Raw genomic sequence first — 21,393 nt, forward strand, 5'->3', positions numbered from 1 at the left:
CTGGCAGCAGGACTGTCTGGAGGTGTTGAAGTTCTGGCGGCGCCTGATAGTCAACTTCGGCACAGCATCGTCGTGGTAGGTAAATGATAAATCACCCCAGGGACAGGGTTCACTGAGAATGTTGCGGTGTCACTGGTGTGGTGTGATTTATTTATTTTATGACGTGCTGCACGTACCATGCCGCATTCACGACTGGAACCAGCGAGTGAGGTGTCTTTGCTTGCACTAACATTAGGGAGGCGTGCAGAGCAGCCTGCTAGAATTTAACTTGGTTGCCACATTTGGAGTGAGATATTTAGATGATAGTTCTTCAGCTTTTATCATTTGAAAATACACTCACTAAAACATGTGCAGACGTGGTTGGGAATAGATTGGAAGTGCTGCAGTACTTTGCAAATGGCAAAGTAATCATGGGGCATATCAACAACAACCGGCGATAATTATCGCTAAGTGCACTTAGCGCTAGGATAATTATCGCCAGCTAGCGTTGATTTTTATCGCTGAGATAGCGTGCTATTAGCAACGCTTATCTCAATAGCGATAAAAATCCTCACGCTAAGTGGCTAACGTGAGATTATCGCTGGAAACCCAGCGATAATCTCACGTTAGATTGTTGATAGGAACAGACAAACTTAGCCATGATATCCATCTTCCATAGGATATCATGGCTAAGTCAGAAAAATACCAGACGTAAAAAAGCAGCGTTAACCGCGGTTAGCGCTGCTTTTTTTGTCTCTAACAGGGTTAGCGATATTCTTGATAATAGGAGAAATGTCGCTTAGCGACATTTCTCCTATTATTCTACTCTGGAACGCCTCCTTTGCATCTCATTAGAGATGCAAGGGGAAGCGTAGAGTAAAAGGGTGCTAACATGCCAATTTGCATGTTAGCACCCTGTTGTTGATGGGGTGCTAGTTTTATCTCTGCTTTTTTGGCTTTTAAAGCCAAAAAAGCAGAGATAAAGCCCTTGTTGATATGCCCCTATGTTTTGTATTATAGTGGACATTCTAGTAACAAGTCCTGATCACGCTCGGAGTACTACGGTTGCGTAGTAGTACACCGAGCGTGTACCGGACTTGTTACTACTTGTTACTACTATATGCTTTATTTCATGTGGGAAAAACGATAATTCGTTGCAGAGAATTATCCTCACTCTCAGGATGCCGATTTGAGGGGGTGGCTGGTATTTTCAGGAGCCAGTCTTTTCTCGGAAATCTGAGGCAATATTTTCCTGCATGCCTGTTTTAAAATTACCAGAACCCTAATGTAAAAAAAAGAAAAGAAAAAAGAAGAAAAGTCAGACACAGCCAATGCCGGGGCACTTAAGCAAATATATCACCCAAAGTCAGGAAATGTGCAACGCACAGCGCGCTCGAGGCCCTGCCGCCGAACATCTGTCTGTCTTTCAGATCCCAGCCTCTCTAACTCAAACGAAACGGCAAAGATTGCTGAGTTTTCACACATCACTAAAATATTGTCTCTATCTATTTTTGTACTGTCAAACAGCCGCTGGCTGAAAGCCACAAGATCACAGATTTTAAAGCGACGTGCATATATTTTTTCTACATTGATTTGACGGCTTCACCCTCTCTCTCTTGATTTGGTTTATTTAAACTACTGCAAGGGAGCTGATTAGCAGCGCAGAAAAAACGGTTCAGGAGCACGAGCCTGCCAGCTTTCATTTGTGTGAAATGAAGTAAGATTAACTCGTTGGTAAGCTCTCAGGAAAATGAATGCATGTGAAGCACGTTTTATAGATGCACTTCTGGGCGCTGTCGTATGACCGAAGCATCCATCTTGGGGTTAGGCCGGTGATGTCCTCAAGAACAGATGAGGCGATATGTCCCTAAAGAAAAGATTCTACACATCATTTCAAAATACTGTCATTTATAAAGATTGACTTAAAAAGGGAGTTTTCCTCGTCTTCTGCTTTTTCAGACCCAGCCTATTGATTACTGGTTCTCCACCTACAGCTCCAGGGCGTTCTTTTTATATTATAGTTCTATCCCTCTATTGTTTAGGGCTTTTGTAACTCCTGCCGCCATCTTTATCTATTAGCAGAACACACAATCATTAAAGTAAGCCTGCTATGTGCATTAGAGGGAATACATTGACTTTTTCGAAAACGATACATTTACCTGGCACCAGATAGGATAGTAAGATGCAGAAAACACAGTCGCATTAAAAGTGTACTGCTGAGGCGGTATTATCAGTGGACCCACAACACAGCATTCAAAGTCGCCTCTCATCCACAAAGCGGTCAGCAGCATCAGAGAGTGAAGGAACCCCCCTCACCTCTCCCCCTCACATGTGCTGCAAAGAATATGTACCTGATGCAGATCACAAAATGCACATGATGTAATAGGTCAGTGAGTCACTGCTTTTGTCAGAGAGATCCTTTTGTTACTTGCAGTTTTTTTAAAAGTTAAAATCCTAACATAGAACAGTGAGCTATTAACTGTCATCTAAGAGCTGCATGCAAACTGCAAGGTAAAAATTGGAGCGTTATGTTTTTTTTTTTTTTTTCTTTTGTCCTCATCTCACCATATAGCACCTGCAATGAGAAGCAGTAAGCCAACCGATATCCTGAACTCCCACTGGCGTCTGCATTTTGCATTAGCTATAGGCCTGCCCAGGCCAACTTCTTTTGAAGCTAGGTGTAATCATAGGGCCTGGGTGTACTAAATCAATCTCAAGTCTCTGCCCCAGCTTAAGAGTGGTGACCAAATGCTGGTTTCCATACCATCCAAGTGTCCCAGATCTAATCGGGCAGCACTAAAGGAGGCTCTCAGCCATTTTTCATACAGTGGGGGTGCTGGATCTTTCCATAATCTACATATCTCTCTTCTGGCAATAAGTATTAAGTACATAAACAGGCCTTTTTGCATTACTGACATCCAGTCCGACAGTTCATTGCTAATGCCAAAAATTACTAACGGAAGGCTCAGGATGATCTTAACTTTAAAGATAGCATAGAGCGCATATTCCACTTGTTGCCAGAAGGACCTTAATTTCCCACAATCAAAAAAAATGTGTAGATCATCAGCCGGGGCAAATTCACACCTTGGGCATTTTGCAGATACATATGGAGCGAACTTGGCTATTTTCTTGGGGGTGTAATATAGTCGGTTGATAACATAGAAATGGTTCTTTTTTAATGAAACAGGTTTAATTAGTTTATACAATGTAAGCAGAGAAGATTCATATAGTTTTACAGCCACACTGTCCAATACGGATAGGTTCCAAACCGACTGCAGGGGGGGAGACTTGGCCAAATCGGTTTCCACCAGTGATTTATACCAATGGCCTGCCTCTTTTTTGATGAGATTTGTATTTTGAAAAAGAGACTCTATTTCCCAATTTCCGCCTACATGATCTTTCTCTGCATTAAACCAGGAGACCAATTGGAGATATTTGAATCTTGAAAATAAGCTGCCAATTCGGGCCTTTAACACCTCCCATGGATGAACGCCTTCTGAGGAAATAAGATCAGACCAGATCGTAAGGCCAGCATCCTTTATAGGTTTCGCCAAGCAATCTTTCAGACAGGCAGGAAGCCCAGGGGAGTCTCAAATAGGGGCAAACTTTGAATAATAACGAATCCCCCACAATCTCCTGATCTTATACCATCCATTTAAGGCTGTTTTTAATACCTTTAACCGTACCTTTTTGAAATATCTTGGGGCCCCAAACTTATATAGGAAGCCCCCTCCTCCTCCCTCAAGAATAGCCATTTCTTTCAAAATCATCCCCCAACTAGTTTCACCCGGAGAGGTAAGTAATGCCCGATAATTTTTGAATTGGAACGATTGGGCATACCAAAGAAGATCAGGAAGAGCCAAACCTCCCTTCAAGAGTTTCCGCCTTAACTTCTTCCAGGAAATTCTTGATGATTTATTTGACCAAATGAAACTGCCAATTTTTCCTTGGATTTTACTGATATCACTATCTGAGAAACCAAGGGGAATGGTACTGAATAGATAGGTTATCTTTGGCAAAATTACCATTTTTATCAGGTTAACCCTTCCATAGATGGTTAAGGGCAGGTTTTTCCATCTTAAAAATAGATGTTCGATCTCATTTATCACTTTTTTCAAGTTAATCTTAGGGATATCTTCTATACTTTCCACTATAGTTACCCCGAGATATCTGAATTCCTTACTGGTACGGCCTGTCCAATTCTCGATGTTCCAGCACATCACCTCCGTTTTTGAGGAGTTGGAGAGATAACCTGAAAGAGCTCCAAACTCCTCCATAATTAAATCTACTCTAGGAAGGGCCTCATTTGGGTTACTGGTATAAACCAGCAGGTCATCAGCATATAGGGCTATCTTACTTCTATATAGATTAACAGTAAAGGGGATAATTACCTCGTCTAGTCTTATGGCCTGGGCCAACGGTTCTATATACAGGTCGAATAGCAGGGGTGAAATAGGACATCCCTGCCTTGTACCCCTAGTTATTACAAAGCTGGATGTTAACAGGCCATTTAGCAAGATTGTAGCAGAGGCTCCCTGATAGCAGTTGGACAAGGTGTGGATAAAAGTTAAGCCCAGGCCCATTATTTTCAGAAGTTCCCATAGGAAGATCCAGCAGACGATCAAAGGCTTTGGCTGCATCAAATGCAGCGACAGCCAGGGGCTCCAACCTTGCTATTGCTAGATCAATGCTACCAATTAACTGCAAAGTCTGATCTTGAATATATCTGCCGGGGATGAAACCTTTTTGGTCCCCATTTATCAAGAATGGAATTACCTTGACCAATCTCCCTGCCAAAATACTCATAAAGATCTTATAATCAGCATTAAGGAGGGAGATCGGTCTATATGAGTCTGCTTTTCGGGGATCTTTCCCCGGGTTTTAGGACGAGCACGATCGTGGCCTCTTTCCATGAGTTTGGGACTCTACCATTTGGGCAGTATATTGAGTTGAATAGTCCACACATCCCCGAGAGTAGTTCGTTCAGTAATATTTTATATATTTCACCCGGGAGGGCATCTGTCCCAGCGGCTTTATTGCGCTTGACCTTGCTAATATATAGTTTTACTTCTGGCTCTGTTATAGGGGCATCTATAGTAAGACGGCTGCTTTCAGTTAAGATAGGTAATTCTTTAAGTTGCAACCACTTTTGAATATTATCTGAGTTTTGTATAGTCTCCTCTCTATATAGATCTGAAAACAAGGATACAAGACATCTCTGCATGTCCTCCCATTTTCCTGAACTCTCTCCACTCTCGTCAATTATTAATTCATTGATGTTATTTTTAGCTCGGTCTGCCCTTGCTTTCCAGGCTAAAATAGCCCCCGCTTTTTCACCATATTCAAAATGCTGCATATTTTGGACAGACCACTGTGCCTTAATTTTTGCCTCTAATTTTCCTCTATAGACCTGTTGTAGATATTCAAGATCTTTATTAACTTGTATCATTTTTCCTTGTGGGTACTGGGGGTTATTTAACCTTTCAGCTTCCAATTGACTTATATGATCTTCCAAACTTTTAAAGATTGATAATTCTTCTCTGTTTTTTGAACAGATCAAACTATGGAGTTGGCCTCGTAAGTTTGCTTTAAAAACATCCCAAACAAATTCCAGAGAGGTGGAGCCTAGATTAAGTCGGAAGTAGTCTACTGTGGAGGCTTTAAGTGTATTGATTATATCAGTGTTAGAGAGCATTGCCCGTTTTAGTGTCCATCTAGGATTGGGGGTTCTCCTTCCCCCTGAATATAAAAAAGAGAAGAATATAGGAGCGTGGTCGGAGAGAATGGAAGGGAGGATCGAGATATCAAGAATATTCTCCATGATAGACCTATCAGCTAAGAGATAGTCAATTCTTGAAGAATGACCGTATTTCTTACTGTGAAAGGTAAACCCTGTCTTATCTCCATGTTTTACCCTCCACACATCGGCCAAACCAAGCTCGTGCATCATATTAATCATCCCACGGCGAATATTGGGGTTTCCAACATAGTGGCTATTATTGGACCTATCTCTGTTAGGGTTAAGAAGAACATTAAAATCACCTCCTATAATAATTGGGGAGTTGGTTTCTGTTAGCTTAGCCTGTAGTTTATACAGATAAGCTGGATCATCAAGATTTGGTCCGTAAAATGATGCTATAGATAACTCTCTCCCCTCGGAGCGTTATGTTTTTACCCCCCAGTCTTTGTTTGATTACCCTAATGTTTCAAAAATAAATTGTTATATTTTTATTTTCAGCACCTGGTAAAGGCTGACAACAACCTGAACCATTACCAAATTTGTGGGCAATTTTGGGGCGAAGAACGAGAGGCCCCAGCAGCCCCAACCTCTTTTGCTGCTCTTTCACCCCGGCTACTACCCAGCAAACACAAGTGTTATAGGTAAGGAAACTGATGCTATATTTTCTTACATTGGAGTTAGGGCTATGTATCCTGGTGGTCACTCTACAAGGTGGTTTGGGTGGGTGCACATTCTGAACATTGTACCCTCAGTGGATTGAATTTACTAATAGCCTTAGCCCTGTGCTTTGCGCAATAACGGTTGTTAAAGACACCATCTATCCCTTGCCTTGTTCAAGGCCCTCAAGCAGTATGGCACACAGAGGCAGCAGGCAGTAAGGCTGTATTTTTAGTAGTCATGTTGTGCAAAGGGGAGCTGTTGGAGATTTATTGCGATACTGCACAAGATATATGTATTTATACTGAAATTTGATATTATTGCACCGCATCTTATATGTTGTACTTTGATTATTGACAGGTTTCTTTAATATATATATTGTTAAGGCCAGCATCAGCATCATGAATACGTTACAAGAGCTGATTACAAGGTCATTTCAGGCACGGCCACTTGAAGAGAAACTACATTTAAAGCAATTAGGACCTCATCAGCCTGAGATAAAGCTACAGCAAACTTCCCAGGACAAAGGAAAAATGTCCACACGTACATTCTCAAACGCCTGGTACACAAAAGCTGTTGGGCTTACAGGGTGCCCTTTAAGAAATCCTCTGTTCTGCTTCCCCTGCTTGCTGTTTGGTTGTGAGTTTTCTTGGACAAATCAAGGAGTAACAGACTTGAAGCATTTGTCTGAAAAAATAAAGAAGCATGCAAACACAAGAAAGCTAATGGAAAACCTGACGAGACTGGGAATGCTGGGGGAAGACGCACCGATTGAGCAGCAGTTAAGCGATGCATACAGCAAAACAATACAGAAACACAATGAAGCAGTTGATAGGAACAGACAGATTCTGTCCAAAATAATTGATTGCATTTGTTTCTGTGGTGCTTTCGAACTGGCATTGCGAGGCCATGATAAATCACCATGGGGCATATTATCAAGAAACGGCGTTAAAATTATCGCCGCTTTAGTGGCAGAAAACTGCCGCTAAAGCAGCGATAATGGGTTTGATAATATGCCCTTGAGAATTCCCATAGAAGCCCATGTTCTGGTGTCAACACGGGCTTCTATTGGAATTCTCTGCGGCATATTATCAAGCCCATTATCGCCGCTTTAGCGGCAGTTTTCTGCCGCCAAAGCGGCGATAATTTTAACGCTGAGCTTGATAATATGACCCCAAGTTCCTCAAAACCTGGGATATTCAGAGGCCTTGTGGATTTAATAGCAAGAATAGACAAGGAAATGGAAGCACATTTAGCAAGTGCTACAGTCTGTAAGGGCACCTCTAAAACGATACAAAATGAACTCCTTGAGTGTATGCTCGAAATTATGAGAAGCCATATTGTGCAAGAGTTGCTAAACACAGACTTTGTGGCTATTCAGGCTGAAGACACCACTGATGTGGACACTAAAACACAGTCCGTATTAGTGTTTCAGTACATTGACAATGACAGAGAAGTTGTGGAGAGGTTCTATGGTTTCACACATTTAAGAGACTCTAGTGCAGAAACCATTACTGCAGCTATACTGCGTCAACTGAGCTTAATTTTTCCAGAGCTGCCTCAAAAAAACAACTTAGCGCACAAAGCTATGATGGTGCGTCCGTAATGAGTGGAGGCCTTAGTGGAGTTCAGAAAAAAATTAGAGATGTGTACCCTAATGCTCATTATGTGCACTGTTACGCTCACCAACTTAATCTTATTATGCAACAGGCACTATCAAGGATCACCGAGACACAAATTTTCTTTCAGGATGTAGGAGGCATGGCAGCATTCTTCTCACGTTCCCCCAAAAGAACGGAAGCACTTCATGAGATTGTGGACTAAAGCGTTCCAAGGGGATCCTCAGCTCGTTGGAACTTTAACATCCGTACAGTCAACCTAATCTATGAACATAGAGAGGACCTTGAGAAATGTTTTGCCGCCATAGAAGACACTGATGAGTTTGATTACAAAAGTCAGACTGAAGCCCGTGGCTTTGCTAGAACACTACAAAACAGAGAGTTTCAGTTCCTAGTGTTTTTATTTCATGATATAATGGTAGCTGTCGACCTGTTATACAATCAGTTACAAGCACGAGAGATAGATACTGTCAAAGTGCAAGTACATACCACTATGTTTGTACAAAGCATAAGCAAAGTGAGAGATGGGGTTGACAATTTAGGGGCAGATTTATAACGGACTTGCGCCACTTCTACGCCGCCGTTGCGTCACTTTTGTGACGCAGCGGCGACGTAAACCCTGCGCCATGTTGCGCCCCATTTACAACGTGACGCATCTAGGGAGATGCGTCACGTTGTAAAGCTTGCACCACATGTGGGCGTACCTGCACAGGGGGAGGGATTCCGGTGCAGGATCACCTCTGAAAAGTGGCTGAGTAAAATCTACAAGATTTCACTCAGTCACTTTTCCGGCCATGCTGCGTCAAAACCCTGCGCCTGCTTGAAGCAGGCGTAAGGATTGACGCAGCATTGTAATGATAGGGCACCCCCGAGCCTTGCTGGAGCTGCGTCGCGCTTGCGACACAACTCCAGCAATGCGCCAACCTTCCGCCATCAGATGCGTCACGCATCTGTTTATCCTTGCGCCATGATGCGCTGCATTGTAAATGCGGCGCATCTGTTGTCGCGCAAGGGTAAACTTTCGTGACGCATCTTCCCTGGCGCATCCATGCTGAGTTGCAGGGATGCGCCAGGGAACATAAATCTGCCCCTTAGACAGCAAACTGCCAGAGCATTCTACTTTTTCAAACCGCAGGAAAAACATGACCACTCTGGTCCGAATTGCAAAGGAGATATGTGACATTGTAATTGTGCAGGCGTAAGAACGTTTTTCTTTCACAAAACATTTGGTGAGTGCCACAATATTGCAAAGTGAACAGTTTGCAAAATATGGTGAATCATTCCCTGAGCGTGCTCTGAATGAGGCTGTGGAAGCGTATCCTATGCTCAAAAAAGTGGAGCTGAGAACTGAGTTGACTGTACTGTACGCAATGCCTGTGTACCGGAAGGCCACAAGTGCCATGTCTTTGCTGGCTTTAATACATAAACTTAATATGGAAAAGTCACTTACAGAGACAGTGGCTTTACTAAAAATTGTCATAACCACTCCTATGACAACAGCCGAGTCAGAACGATGTTTTTCAGCCTTAAAGAGGATTAAGACATTCCTGAGGAACACCATGCTTGAGGAAAGACTGAATGCTTTGGTAATGCTCTCTGTAGAGAGCAAGCTAGTTCAAAAAATCCTAGACTTTAACATTCAAGTAATTGAAAAGTTTGCTGCTCTTAAAGAGAGACGTGCTGATTTCATTTACAAAAAGTAAACATATGTATGTTCAATGCTGCTAGTTTGCGACCAGTTTAGTTGTTTGTTAAATAAAGAACATCTGTGAGTGAGGTTCTCAGAAATGCATTGTATCTTGAAGTATGTTATGAAGCTCTGTGGATATACTGAACAAGCAGCTACCTATATTATATGACATCTGTTTATTAATGTGATAACTGCACTTTCACAATCGCTTTATTAACCTTCATGCTTTCTCAAATTTGCTTGAAAAAGCACAATTTTTCCTCTCTTTTTTCAAACTTTTCTCAGGGGAGAACCCCCCCGAACTCCCCTTATGGTGGTTCGGGCTCACTCGCAACGCTCCCTCGCAACGGTGCAATATGCCAATCATTTTATGCCTCACCACTTTCAAATGTCACCAGCCGCCCCTGCCGGTAGCGTCGTCTCTAGGTTTCAGTGACATAATCATCAGCCAACCTTCAGTCTTGTGCGTCATCGTGTCAACAGATATCCTCGGTGGGTTAAAAGTGCATTCCATCGTAGGCATACTGCAAGTGACCGAGGGGCTGAGTTATAAGGCCACAGAACTCATGAGATATGGTAGCGGGTGTGTATTTCTCTGTTTTAAGTCGACAGAAATCGACCGTCCCACAAATCTATGTCCTTTGAACCCTCAAACTCTTCCTCCTCATGAAAGCGATCATCTGTAGTTATGTGGAATAAACCTAAAATGTATATACTGTTCTGTGATATGAAACACATGCTTATAAACCATTTTTTATCTGTTGAAAACAACCGGTTGAAAAAGCTGGAGTAAATAACTTTCACAGCCGGCCGTGGGTGAGAGTCTGCTGTCACTGGCAGAGGTATTCCTTCTTCCTAGAAATACTGTAACTCCAGCACTGCAAGGGCTAAAAATGCTGCGTAGATGTCTCCTTATCTCTTTATTTGCAGCAGCTGCGCCATGATCACTCTTTCAGGTTCCGCTTGTACACTCAAAGGCGTCACAACTCACTGCAATGAATTCTTGCAACAAATGAATGAATGAAGCACAGGGCGTGATGAAGGCACCTGCTGCCCTTGTGGTGCAGGGGAAGAAGGCGACCCTTCAGGGGCTTGAACCCCTTCGGAGTGACCCCGTTCTGACCAAGGCCAATGAATATCTGTGAGCTATGGGAAAATCAGGAGCCCCTCTTCCAGTGCTTAGGGGCATATCATTAAGGCCCCACGATAAAATTATCGCCGCTTTAGCGTCCGTTTTCGGACGAAAAGCGGTGATAATTTTATCGCACTATCAGCAAGGACACGCTAACGCGTGTTTCCATGCCTCAACACCATTTACCTTAACGCCCAGCTTTGCATCTCTAATGAGATGCAAAGTGGGCATTCCTGACCAAAACAACGTGAGAAATGTCGCTAACCGACATTTCTCCAATTATCAAGCTGCACGCAAACCTGCATAGCGATAAGAAAATTAGAGCTAACCGCGTTTATCGCTAATTTCCTTACGCCTGCTTTCAATCTGACTTAGCCATTATATCCAATGGAAGGTGGATATTATGGCTAAGTCTGCCCTGGCGTATGAACAGGCCATCGCCTATGTTTGTGCGATTATCGCTGGATTTCCAGCGATAATCCCACATTTTGCAGCTAGCGCTTGGATTCTTATCGCATTGGAGATAAGCGTTGCTGATAGCACGCTATCTCTGAGATAAAATCCAGCGATAGCCGGTGATAATTATCCTCGCGCTAAGCTCCCTTAGCGATAATTATCGCCAGCTGTTGCTGATATGCCCCGAAATTTGTAAATTAATAACTGCAGATTTCACCACCCATTGCTCCTGGCAGCGCTGCCAATAACAGTACTAACACACCTACTAACCTCCTCACACCAAGCAATGTGACAATTCAGACTATTTTAGGCCTCAAAAGCTATAAGAATGGCCTGTGCCACTGGTATTAGGCATGTTTAATGTATATTGAATGAATAAACACATGTTGTTGTGCTGATCTCTAAAGTAGGGCAGTCTGCCTGTCAGGACTCACGGTAGGTTTCCTCCTTATTTAACTCTGGCCACCAATTCCCCCTCACAAAACCATCAAAAAGCATTCGATCCCTGGAGTTGGAGAGCAAGTTAGCATAGTAGAAATTCCAACATGGCCGCCAACATTCCAACGCTGCTGCAGCATATCGCTGTATAGCAGTCTAGTCATTTAAGTTAATCACACTCTGGTGAAGCATTCTCCAAGATTCCACTGTGCACTTCACCAAAGTACCTCAAGGAAGAGCAACAAATTTACATGGGCGTCGAATAAGTCAGTCAGGGTAGTTTGCGTGTACACCGGGTTTAGATTCGACGGTTGGTAACATTTCCAGAGTCAAGGTCAGTGAACTGTTTAGTTCTTGTCATGTAAAAAAAGAAATACTTTGTGAAAAGCTAATAGCCTAGATTCTAAATATCACCGGGAGGATAGAGGTTAAATAAAAGTATTTAAAACTGCTTCCTCAGTTCCCCTCTAAACCTTAGGTAAATTTTCAAAGGCTTTCATTAGACAATTCCTGTCAGAACCATTTGGTTTCTCCTGAACGCGGGCGTGACCTTTCAACCCGCTGTGTTTACCAGTGAGAAATGCAAGCATCCAATTTCAGCTGTGTTTAGTCAGCTGAGGCAAAATATCTTTAACCAGGGCAGTTTCCTCTCTGCTAAATAGGAAGGGAATATTCTTTAAACCTAATACTTTTCAGCCAGAGTCAGAGTTATTCGAGTGTGACGATTAGCACACCATAAATCAAGGCTCTTTTCAACGACATGTAGAGCTAATTAAAACTAACATAAAAACAACATCACCAGAGTCAGAGATATTCGCATGTAATAATTAGAGCTCCAGACGCTTTCCGAGGACACGAAGAGCTTAAGGGAAAATACATTTTAAAAAAACACATTACTGCAAATTTATACTACGAAGCTAAAAAGCCTTTACTAAATCTGTGTTACATGAAAGAAAGGCAGAGACATGAATTCCCAGAACCCCATTTAATACAGCCAGTTCAGTGAGTCAGTTCGCTAGCTTTGGCTAGGTCCTCCCATGCCTGCTTTTGCAGATGACGCCTGTGCTCTCTTGTCGCTTCTTTATACAAGCGATGGCACAAGAACACCCTAGCTTTCACCCATGGCACCTGTTTCAAGGCTGCTTTTAACCTCCTTAAAGCCTGCAAGCACTTGTGGTCAAACCATGAGGGGACAGCCTGAGCCCTCCCTCCTACCTGTGTAGTTAAAAGGCCTGCAACTCTCTGGGCAATGGAGGAAAACGAGCTTAAAATATCCTCGCTCGGGTTGCTTGGGTTCAGGCAAGCACCTATCTCAATCTGGCATGAGGAGAAAAGGGTACGGTTAAAAGCCTTTGCGTTTATGCTTGCCCATCTATGGCGCTTACCCTGATCAGTAGGAGTTAGGGATATCTGCGGCTGACAAGGACCTGGCGTGAGATAGCCCAGTCCCGTCAGTATCAGTGGGCTGTGGTCGCTGAAGTCACTGTTCTCTATGTTGAATGATCCAGGGGCCACCCCCAATGATGCTGTTATAAATATAAAATCTATAATGGTTGCCACTCCCCTACGTTTATAGGATGGGGTCAAGTTGGAAATGGGCCCGGGGGGCCAAATATCTAGGGTATTCACCAGATTCTGAGTCAGTAACAGGTTATTTAGAGCCCTCCCATCCCGTGTGTGTTCCATATGGAGCTCCTCCGAAATTGGGCATGGCTGTACTTTACCCTGGTACTTTACAAAAGATGGACACAAATGGCAATTGAAATAACCCACTAAAATACAATTCATAAGCCCGCACCCCTCCTTTAATTCTTCAATCGCACAATTTAAAGAGTTAAAATTAGTGAGTCTCCCCTCACTCTTCTTGGCGTTATAAAAGTTGATAATCACACAGGTGAGAGCTCTCCCCAAGTGAACTTCTATGCCCTGGAATACCTGGGAGTTTGTTAAAAGGAATGAATGGGCGCAGGCATGGTCTTGTATAGATGATATGATGATTTATTCTTCAGTCCAAATCATTAGTTACATGTTACAGGAAGATGTTCTGTTCCTTCATAATGCCCCACCAGGAGCAGCGTCCTCCCTGCTCAGCCCCTTCTCACCAACTGATCACACTAGAATCCCAACCACCCTCAACATTCTATCATACCTCATCAAAGGCTGAGCAGGCAGGCAGAGAGCCAGAGTAGGGAGAGTGTAAAGATAATAAGCACATCACAACACAGTTCCATTTCAATGTCTTTAGATCTTTACAAAATTCTAAGGCCACAAATATAATAAGGCCTCCACTGGCTCGACCCATTGTTGAATTTAATGCGGGGCAAAATATGGTCTTCTACCAATCCAGGAAAAAAGAGTTCTTGGTTTCCCATGTCTCCTGTAAACACATAATTTTGTAAGCCCTCACTTGCAGTAGCCAGCATTCATCAGCAAACTTAGAAGACAACCCCGCCACGTTTCAGGATACGAGGCTAAAATCTCTGCCGGTAGAGTGGATGGCACTAGCCGATTGCTTGGAACATGTGACTAATCATGGGGGACTCATGAGATGATGGAGCAGCCAAGGGCTCCTTTGGGTTGCATATTAATATGGCACCAACTTCCTCTACACTCTGTCTCAGGTACACTGCTCCTCAACCACCTGGAGTCAATCTAGCTCGTTCAAGTCAGCAAGGGAGGCGAAAGAATTAGCAAGGGGCAGCACCCTTTCCTGACCTCCCTCGACCCTCCCACCCCCTGCAGGCAGTCCCCCCCCAATCTTCTCAAATGTGGTCTATAAAAAAGCCCAGTGGGAGCAACTTAGTAGTTAGAGAGAAGGATTTAGAGGCACCAAACAGGATTTTACGGGCTAACTCGGGGTACCGTACCGAAATTATAACACAGTCCCCCTTGAAGCATTTCCTAGATGGGCCTATCCACCCTACCCTCCGTGCCATCAAAATATCCGTGTGATCCCTGGTGGAAAACCCTGAATGCGTGCCCAGCCAGTGCGAGGCTTTATTCATTAGTTGGACCGTGGATTCCTCTTTATGGGCAGGTAGGCCAGGTACCCCTGACAGGACCTCAGAGTAAGGAGCACATGCTGAGGGGAGATCAAGCACGGTAGTCTGGCAAATCCCAGTTTGTTGCATCCCAATGGAGGTGATGTCTTCAGAGCCTAGATCCCGGCGTGCCGCACAGCACTAATTGTGCCATCTCCCAGAATACTAATACCACCAGTCCCTGACTTTGTGGATTGAAACGTGGTTCCCTTAAGCATTGGGGGAGTGTTGGCATGTGGGACACCGCTATTACACAAGGGAGTAGCAAGGGGCAAGGTATCCGCAGGCTAAATACAGACTGGTGGGTGACCAGAAAGAGGCTTGTCTACAGATGACACAAAAGTATCAATTTTGCTTGCCAGGTCCCTTGTTTCTAGCTCCAGTTTGTCCAGTCTGTCCAAAAGTGGGGAAAAAAGGTCCGTAAAATACTCTGTGACGTTTTGAAAGACTGGAACCAGGCGGGTCAACAGTTCTTCCACCAGCGCCCCTTTAGCAACCATTGCCTGAGCCTGGCGTGTAATTGTAGCCGCTTCAATAGGCTTCTTAGCCCTCCATTTTCTGTACTACTTATCATCAGTATCTGCAGCATTGCCGTTGATATCTGACTCTAGTTTGTCTAGTATATGCCGTGTGATTTCATTTGAGTTTATCAGTGTTTTCATAAGCAAAGCATAAACTATTCAATAAGGAAAACAAGATGTTCTCCATTCTCTATCTAGGTGCAGCTATTTCTGCAAATATTTTGCTGCAATGGTTTATAAATAAGGGAGAGTCTCTAATTAAACAAAAATTAAGTGGATTGATGCATAGGATTGGGACGGAATCTTCATAAGACATACACCAAAATCATTAAAGGAAACTTTCACAAGTCAAGATTCAAAGTCAAACCATACACGCCTCCCCTTTCGACTCCTTGCCATGCTTGTATTTGCCCACCGGAAGCCGCAGACGTTGGACATTGGATGATTCCCCATTCTTTTTGTGGATGTCCTTGCATCTGTGTTGGAATTCCGAATGAGACTCTCTCTTCTGAGTGAATGCCCTGCGACTGTCACTGATCCCCAGATCTTGCCTATAATTGGTCTCTTGCTCTGGCCGGAAGAGGTCTGATCCCAGCTCCCACCCATGATATCTCTCGCTGCAAAGAGGTTACTGCAAATATCGGCTTAACGGCTAGATCGTCCGACTTTGAAGCTAGGGAACCAGGCAGTGACGGCTCCTCCGCTAAGGAGAAGGAGCATCACCCTACTGCTTTTTTGCAGTTAAAGACAGAGAAAATAAAATGATAATAACTATTTTCTACTACTTCCACCCACAGCTTTGCATGGAGGGGCGGGGGCAGGGGAGGAGTGGTAGCACCCTCCTAACATGCGCAACGATGCCTTAGCAGCGTTGTGATTGGCTGACTGGGAGCCTGGGTGTGCTTCCTGTGGCAGTGCGAGGGAGTACTACGGAGGAGAGATGGGCGAGGATTTTTTCAGCGCCACTTCCCCCGTGTCCTCCCCCCTCCCGCATACTTACCCTTACCTCATGCGTACTCCCCCTCACCCTCCCCTCCCTCCTAATTACGATCGGAACCAAGGGGCATATGTACAAGCCCCTTTGGCCACAGAAACATAACTTCTTGTGACATTTCAGTGGCGATAGGGGCTTAGCCTTAATTACAAGGCAGCGTTTAGCCACTTAACGTGGCTTAACGCTGGCTTGTAAATAGGCCTCCTTCCATGCTATGCTTAGTGTGAAAGGGGTGGGCAGTAGTTGTTGTGGTGGGCATTCTGCCGCAACACCCATTGATTTTGACGCTGCCTCCTATTTACAAGGAAAACCTGGTCTTAACTTGGGAAAACGAGGAGAAATGCTTTCTTTCTCCTTGTTTTTGCTTTTGCAGCACACATGGAAAAGGCAAAATGCCTCTGGTTGTTTATGTGTAGGAAGGTGACCCTTCTTGGATGGCATCATAATCCTCATGCCCCAGGACCTCTACTTCCCCAATACAGCGCAGCAACAATGGGAGAAAAAGCAAGGCTTTTATGCCATGGCAGGATTCCCACATGTGTTGGGGGCAATGGACTGCACTCATGTGCAACTTGTGCCTCCAGAGTCAACATCACACCTCTACTACAACAGAAAGCACACCTATTCCATGAACGTGCAGGCAATCATGGGCCTCTTCATAAATGTCCTTGCGAAGTACCCGGGCAGACTCATTCATCTTTTGGCATTCCGCCATCAATGAGCACTTCTAAAATGGGACTTATGGGAATGGCCTACTGGTTGGTAAGTGCACCTCAAGCACATGACTGGCCACCTGGCATTCAATTATGTAGGAATACATTGACGTATCAGTCTGGGGTGGAATAAGGCTGTGCATACGTAGTTGGTGTGGGCCTACATGCTTGCATCATACTAGATACGCAACACAATCCTACAAGTCACACATGTCGAGACCGGCTATGCCACTGTGAGCTACATGTAGGGGTGGGCGGAATTGGCGGAAGACACTTCTGCCAATTCTCGCGAGAATGCACGCAATTTCCGCGATCACGCGATATTTGGGTGATCGCGGAAATTGGTGCTTCCGGCCTGCCGCTGCCGTTACAGTGACCATGTGTGTCTGTAACGTTGACACGGCGCCGACGTCCCTGGGGACCCTCGAGTCAGCTGTCCATCAGTGGGGGAAAGGGCGGAAGATGAGGAGACTGAACCTCCTGGTGTCAGAGACTACGCGGGGATTGCGCTCGAGACTGAGTCATGGATGCACAGAGCTCCATCACGGATCGCAGCCTCAGGTAAGTGACGACGACCTTATGGGGGAAAAGCACACCTGCCCAGCCTCGACCTAGCTCCCGAATGTTTTGTGCTGATTAAAGCGTTACTGAATTTGAGCTTCCACTCGGGCCCCTGCTTTATTTATATCTGTAAGTGCTTCCTGTTGTGGTTGGCCAGGCAACAATTTCCGTTCCCTCCCGGAAATTGCGACAATTCGGCATTTCCGCGTTCCGGTCGGAACGCGGAAATGTCGAATTGTCGCAATTTCCGGGAGCGGAACGGAAATTGTCGCCCACCCCTAGCTACATGTACAAGACAACTGTGCTGATGGACTATCACTGTTCATGATGCTCCGGTGACGAGCTCCCCAAATCATATCAATGTGGCAAAGCAAAGTCTGTCTGCATGGCATTGCATGGACTCATTGGTATGCAGTCAAGCAATCCGCACCAAACTGCAGCATTAATTCACCCTACGTTAAGGATGTCTGCCATGGGCCTTGCGGTGGCCTTTCCCATCCAACACCAATGAAGATCTCACACATTTCCACACTACCTAAGGTCAGGGACCCTGAGACTGTGTCCACGTAGTGTGCCTCTCAAGGGGTGGTATAATGAGGATACGTAATTACATGTCTCTTTGTCATCTCCAATTATTATGGGTCCTGCATTCCGCACACCTAATAGAAGGAGGGAGTTGCACAGATTGTGTGTTTTTGGTGCTGGAATGTGTCCCTTAAAGCATGACGTCATGTGAAGACACTAAGCTGACTCATGTGCCCCATGGTGCAAAGGGGGGGAGTTGGTACTAGTCACTACCATGTTATGGTGCGTATGTGGACAAAACTGTAGATGTGCTGTATGTTAACTAAAAGGCACATTCCACCCCTTCACTTTGGATGCAGGTCAGCACAGCCATATTACATCCATCGCTGCCCAATGGCAATAACTGCTAAATGAGGCCCTGTGTGTGCATTCAATGGTGACAAAGAACCTCACAAATGCAACCAATTATGAAAAGATGCGTCCAAACACCCTGTTTAAGCAAGGCAATCCCTGTTCCAAGTCTGTGTGTCCACATGTAAATCCCATGGTGTAGGAAGGTGGATATCTGACTATGGTTACCCCCAAATTTTTGCCTAGTGTCTAGCTGGTTTTTCGACTTAGTTGGCCTGAGATCCTGCCATTCAGGATCTCAGCCTGGCTGTTCTCTCTTTAAAATGGACTCCATGTACCCTAGGTACATACCCAATTGGTTGGATCACCCTGTGAGCCCCTGTACCAGTGTACACTAGGTACCCAGGGCATTGGTGTATCTAAGGCCTACCAGGGGCTGAAGCATGTATTATGCCACCCCAGGCCTGGCCTAACAAATTTGACACAACTGGCTGATCACTCAGCTGGGGTAAGTTGGTGTAACCACCTCTTACTTAGGTGTAGTATGCCTATACCTAACCTTAAATGGGACACATGTTAACCTATAAGTCACTCCTATGGCAGGCCTTAACAATCCTGAAGGCAGAGTGCTTGGTTCCATGTGAGATGGTGCTCTGGCATGAGCTGAGCCTGTCTGCAGTGGTCGGAACCACTTCCTTCTACTGTTTCCAGATATCGTCATACCACTCTTAAGTGCATTATGAACCTCGTGGTTAAATGCTATCTTTGGTTTGGCTTTATCAAAACATGTCGAGTAAGGTGTCATACGAATTGGAATACTAACCCCTCGCCAATTCTGGCGACGGGGTTAGCATTCCACCCTTCTAGAGGGACACGACATGTACAGTACCTGAAACCCGGGTAAAATCAGACATAGCCTCAGCTCCACAAAATGGATGCTGCCACCACAGACACAAGTCTGACCTCCTGCTGCTGGGAGTCCTTCCAGCTTGGGAGGTGTGGACAAAGGGTTTCCTGCCAGGGGAGGTGCGTGCACCACCCCAGACAGGATTTTGTGTATTGGTCAGGTAGGGCTTCAATAGAACCAGACATGCCTGAGGCTCACAAGGAGCCTCGGTGCATATGCCAGTTCAAACCGGTCCTGGGGCACACCAGCCCTGGACCTGGGGCGAGCTGGACAAAGGATTGGGGGTGTAACCACCCCCCTTCCTGGTCCCACCCTTAGGGAGGGACCTAGCAGGTAGTCCGGCCCCTAGAATCCGAATAAAGGTAGGAGCTGTGTCCTAAGACTTTAGACATCCTGGAATCAACTTAACTACAAGAAGAAGATGGGAACTTCGACGCTCTGCCGCACAGAGGACTGAAGCCAATCTCCCCTGTGGTCAGGGAGTGACCACCTTGCTAACGCAGGATTCAGGCAAGCCGGGCCGACGAAGGCTGTGATGCCAGAAACCGGTCCCCGGAAGCTTGTTTCCTTCCCAGTATAAGAATTGGCTTGGTAGTTTGGTTTGCCCTGTTCCCATCATGCACTGGGACAGGTACAGACTAATTTGCATGTAGCCAGGTTCTGAGCTGGGATGGTGCAGTGAGCTAAAATACGGTGATGGATTAAAACCATGATCTCTTGACTTGGTAAGAGTATTCTGCATCATTCAGAAACTCTGTCCATCACCACTCCCTTTTTCCAAAATCGATTTTATCCACACTCAGTGTGGGAGGGTATGCTCAGACGTGAGTCCCTTGCTCATTGCACCATCAGGATTCAGGCAAGCCGGGCCGACGAAGGCTGTGATGCCAGAAACCGGTCCCCGGAAGCTTGTTTCCTTCCCAGTATAAGAATTGGCTTGGTAGTTTGGTTTGCCCTGTTCCCATCATGCACTGGGACAGGTACAGACTAATTTGCATGTAGCCAGGTTCTGAGCTGGGATGGTGCAGTGAGCTAAAAAACGGTGATGGATTAAAACCATGATCTCTTGACTTGGTAAGAGTATTCTGCATCATTCAGAAACTCTGTCCATCACCACTCCCTTTTTCCAAAATCGATTTTATCCACACTCAGTGTGGGAGGGTATGCTCAAACGTGAGTCCCTTGCTCATTGCACCATCAGGATTCAGGCAAGCCGGGCTGACGAAGGCTGTGATGCCAGAAACCGGTCCCCGGAAGCTTGTTTCCTTCCCAGTATAAGAATTGGCTTGGTAGTTTGGTTTGCCCTGTTCCCATCATGCACTGGGACAGGTACAGACTAATTTGCATGTAGCCAGGTTCTGAGCTGGGATGGTGCAGTGAGCTAAAAAACGGTGATGGATTAAAACCATGATCTCTTGACTTGGTAAGAGTATTCTGCATCATTCAGAAACTCTGTCCATCACCCCTCCCTTTTTCCAAAATCGATTTTATCCACACTCAGTGTGGGAGGGTATGCTCAGACGTGAGTCCCTTGCTCATTGCACCATCAGGATTCAGGCAAGCCGGGCCGACGAAGGCTGTGATGCCAGAAACCGGTCCCCGGAAGCTTGTTTCCTTCCCAGTATAAGAATTGGCTTGGTAGTTTGGTTTGCCCTGTTCCCATCATGCACTGGGACAGGTACAGACTAATTTGCATGTAGCCAGGTTCTGAGCTGGGATGGTGCAGTGAGCTAAAAAACGGTGATGGATTAAAACCATGATCTCTTGACTTGGTAAGAGTATTCTGCATCATTCAGAAACTCTGTCCATCACCACTCCCTTTTTCCAAAATCGATTTTATCCACACTCAGTGTGGGAGGGTATGCTCAGACGTGAGTCCCTTGCTCATTGCACCATCAGGATTCAGGCAAGCCGGGCCGACGAAGGCTGTGATGCCAGAAACCGGTCCCCGGAAGCTTGTTTCCTTCCCAGTATAAGAATTGGCTTGGTAGTTTGGTTTGCCCTGTTCCCATCATGCACTGGGACAGGTACAGACTAATTTGCATGTAGCCAGGTTCTGAGCTGGGATG

Source organism: Triturus cristatus, chromosome 4_2 (genome assembly GCF_964204655.1).
Source record: "Triturus cristatus chromosome 4_2, aTriCri1.1, whole genome shotgun sequence".
Lineage (NCBI taxonomy): Eukaryota > Metazoa > Chordata > Amphibia > Caudata > Salamandridae > Triturus > Triturus cristatus.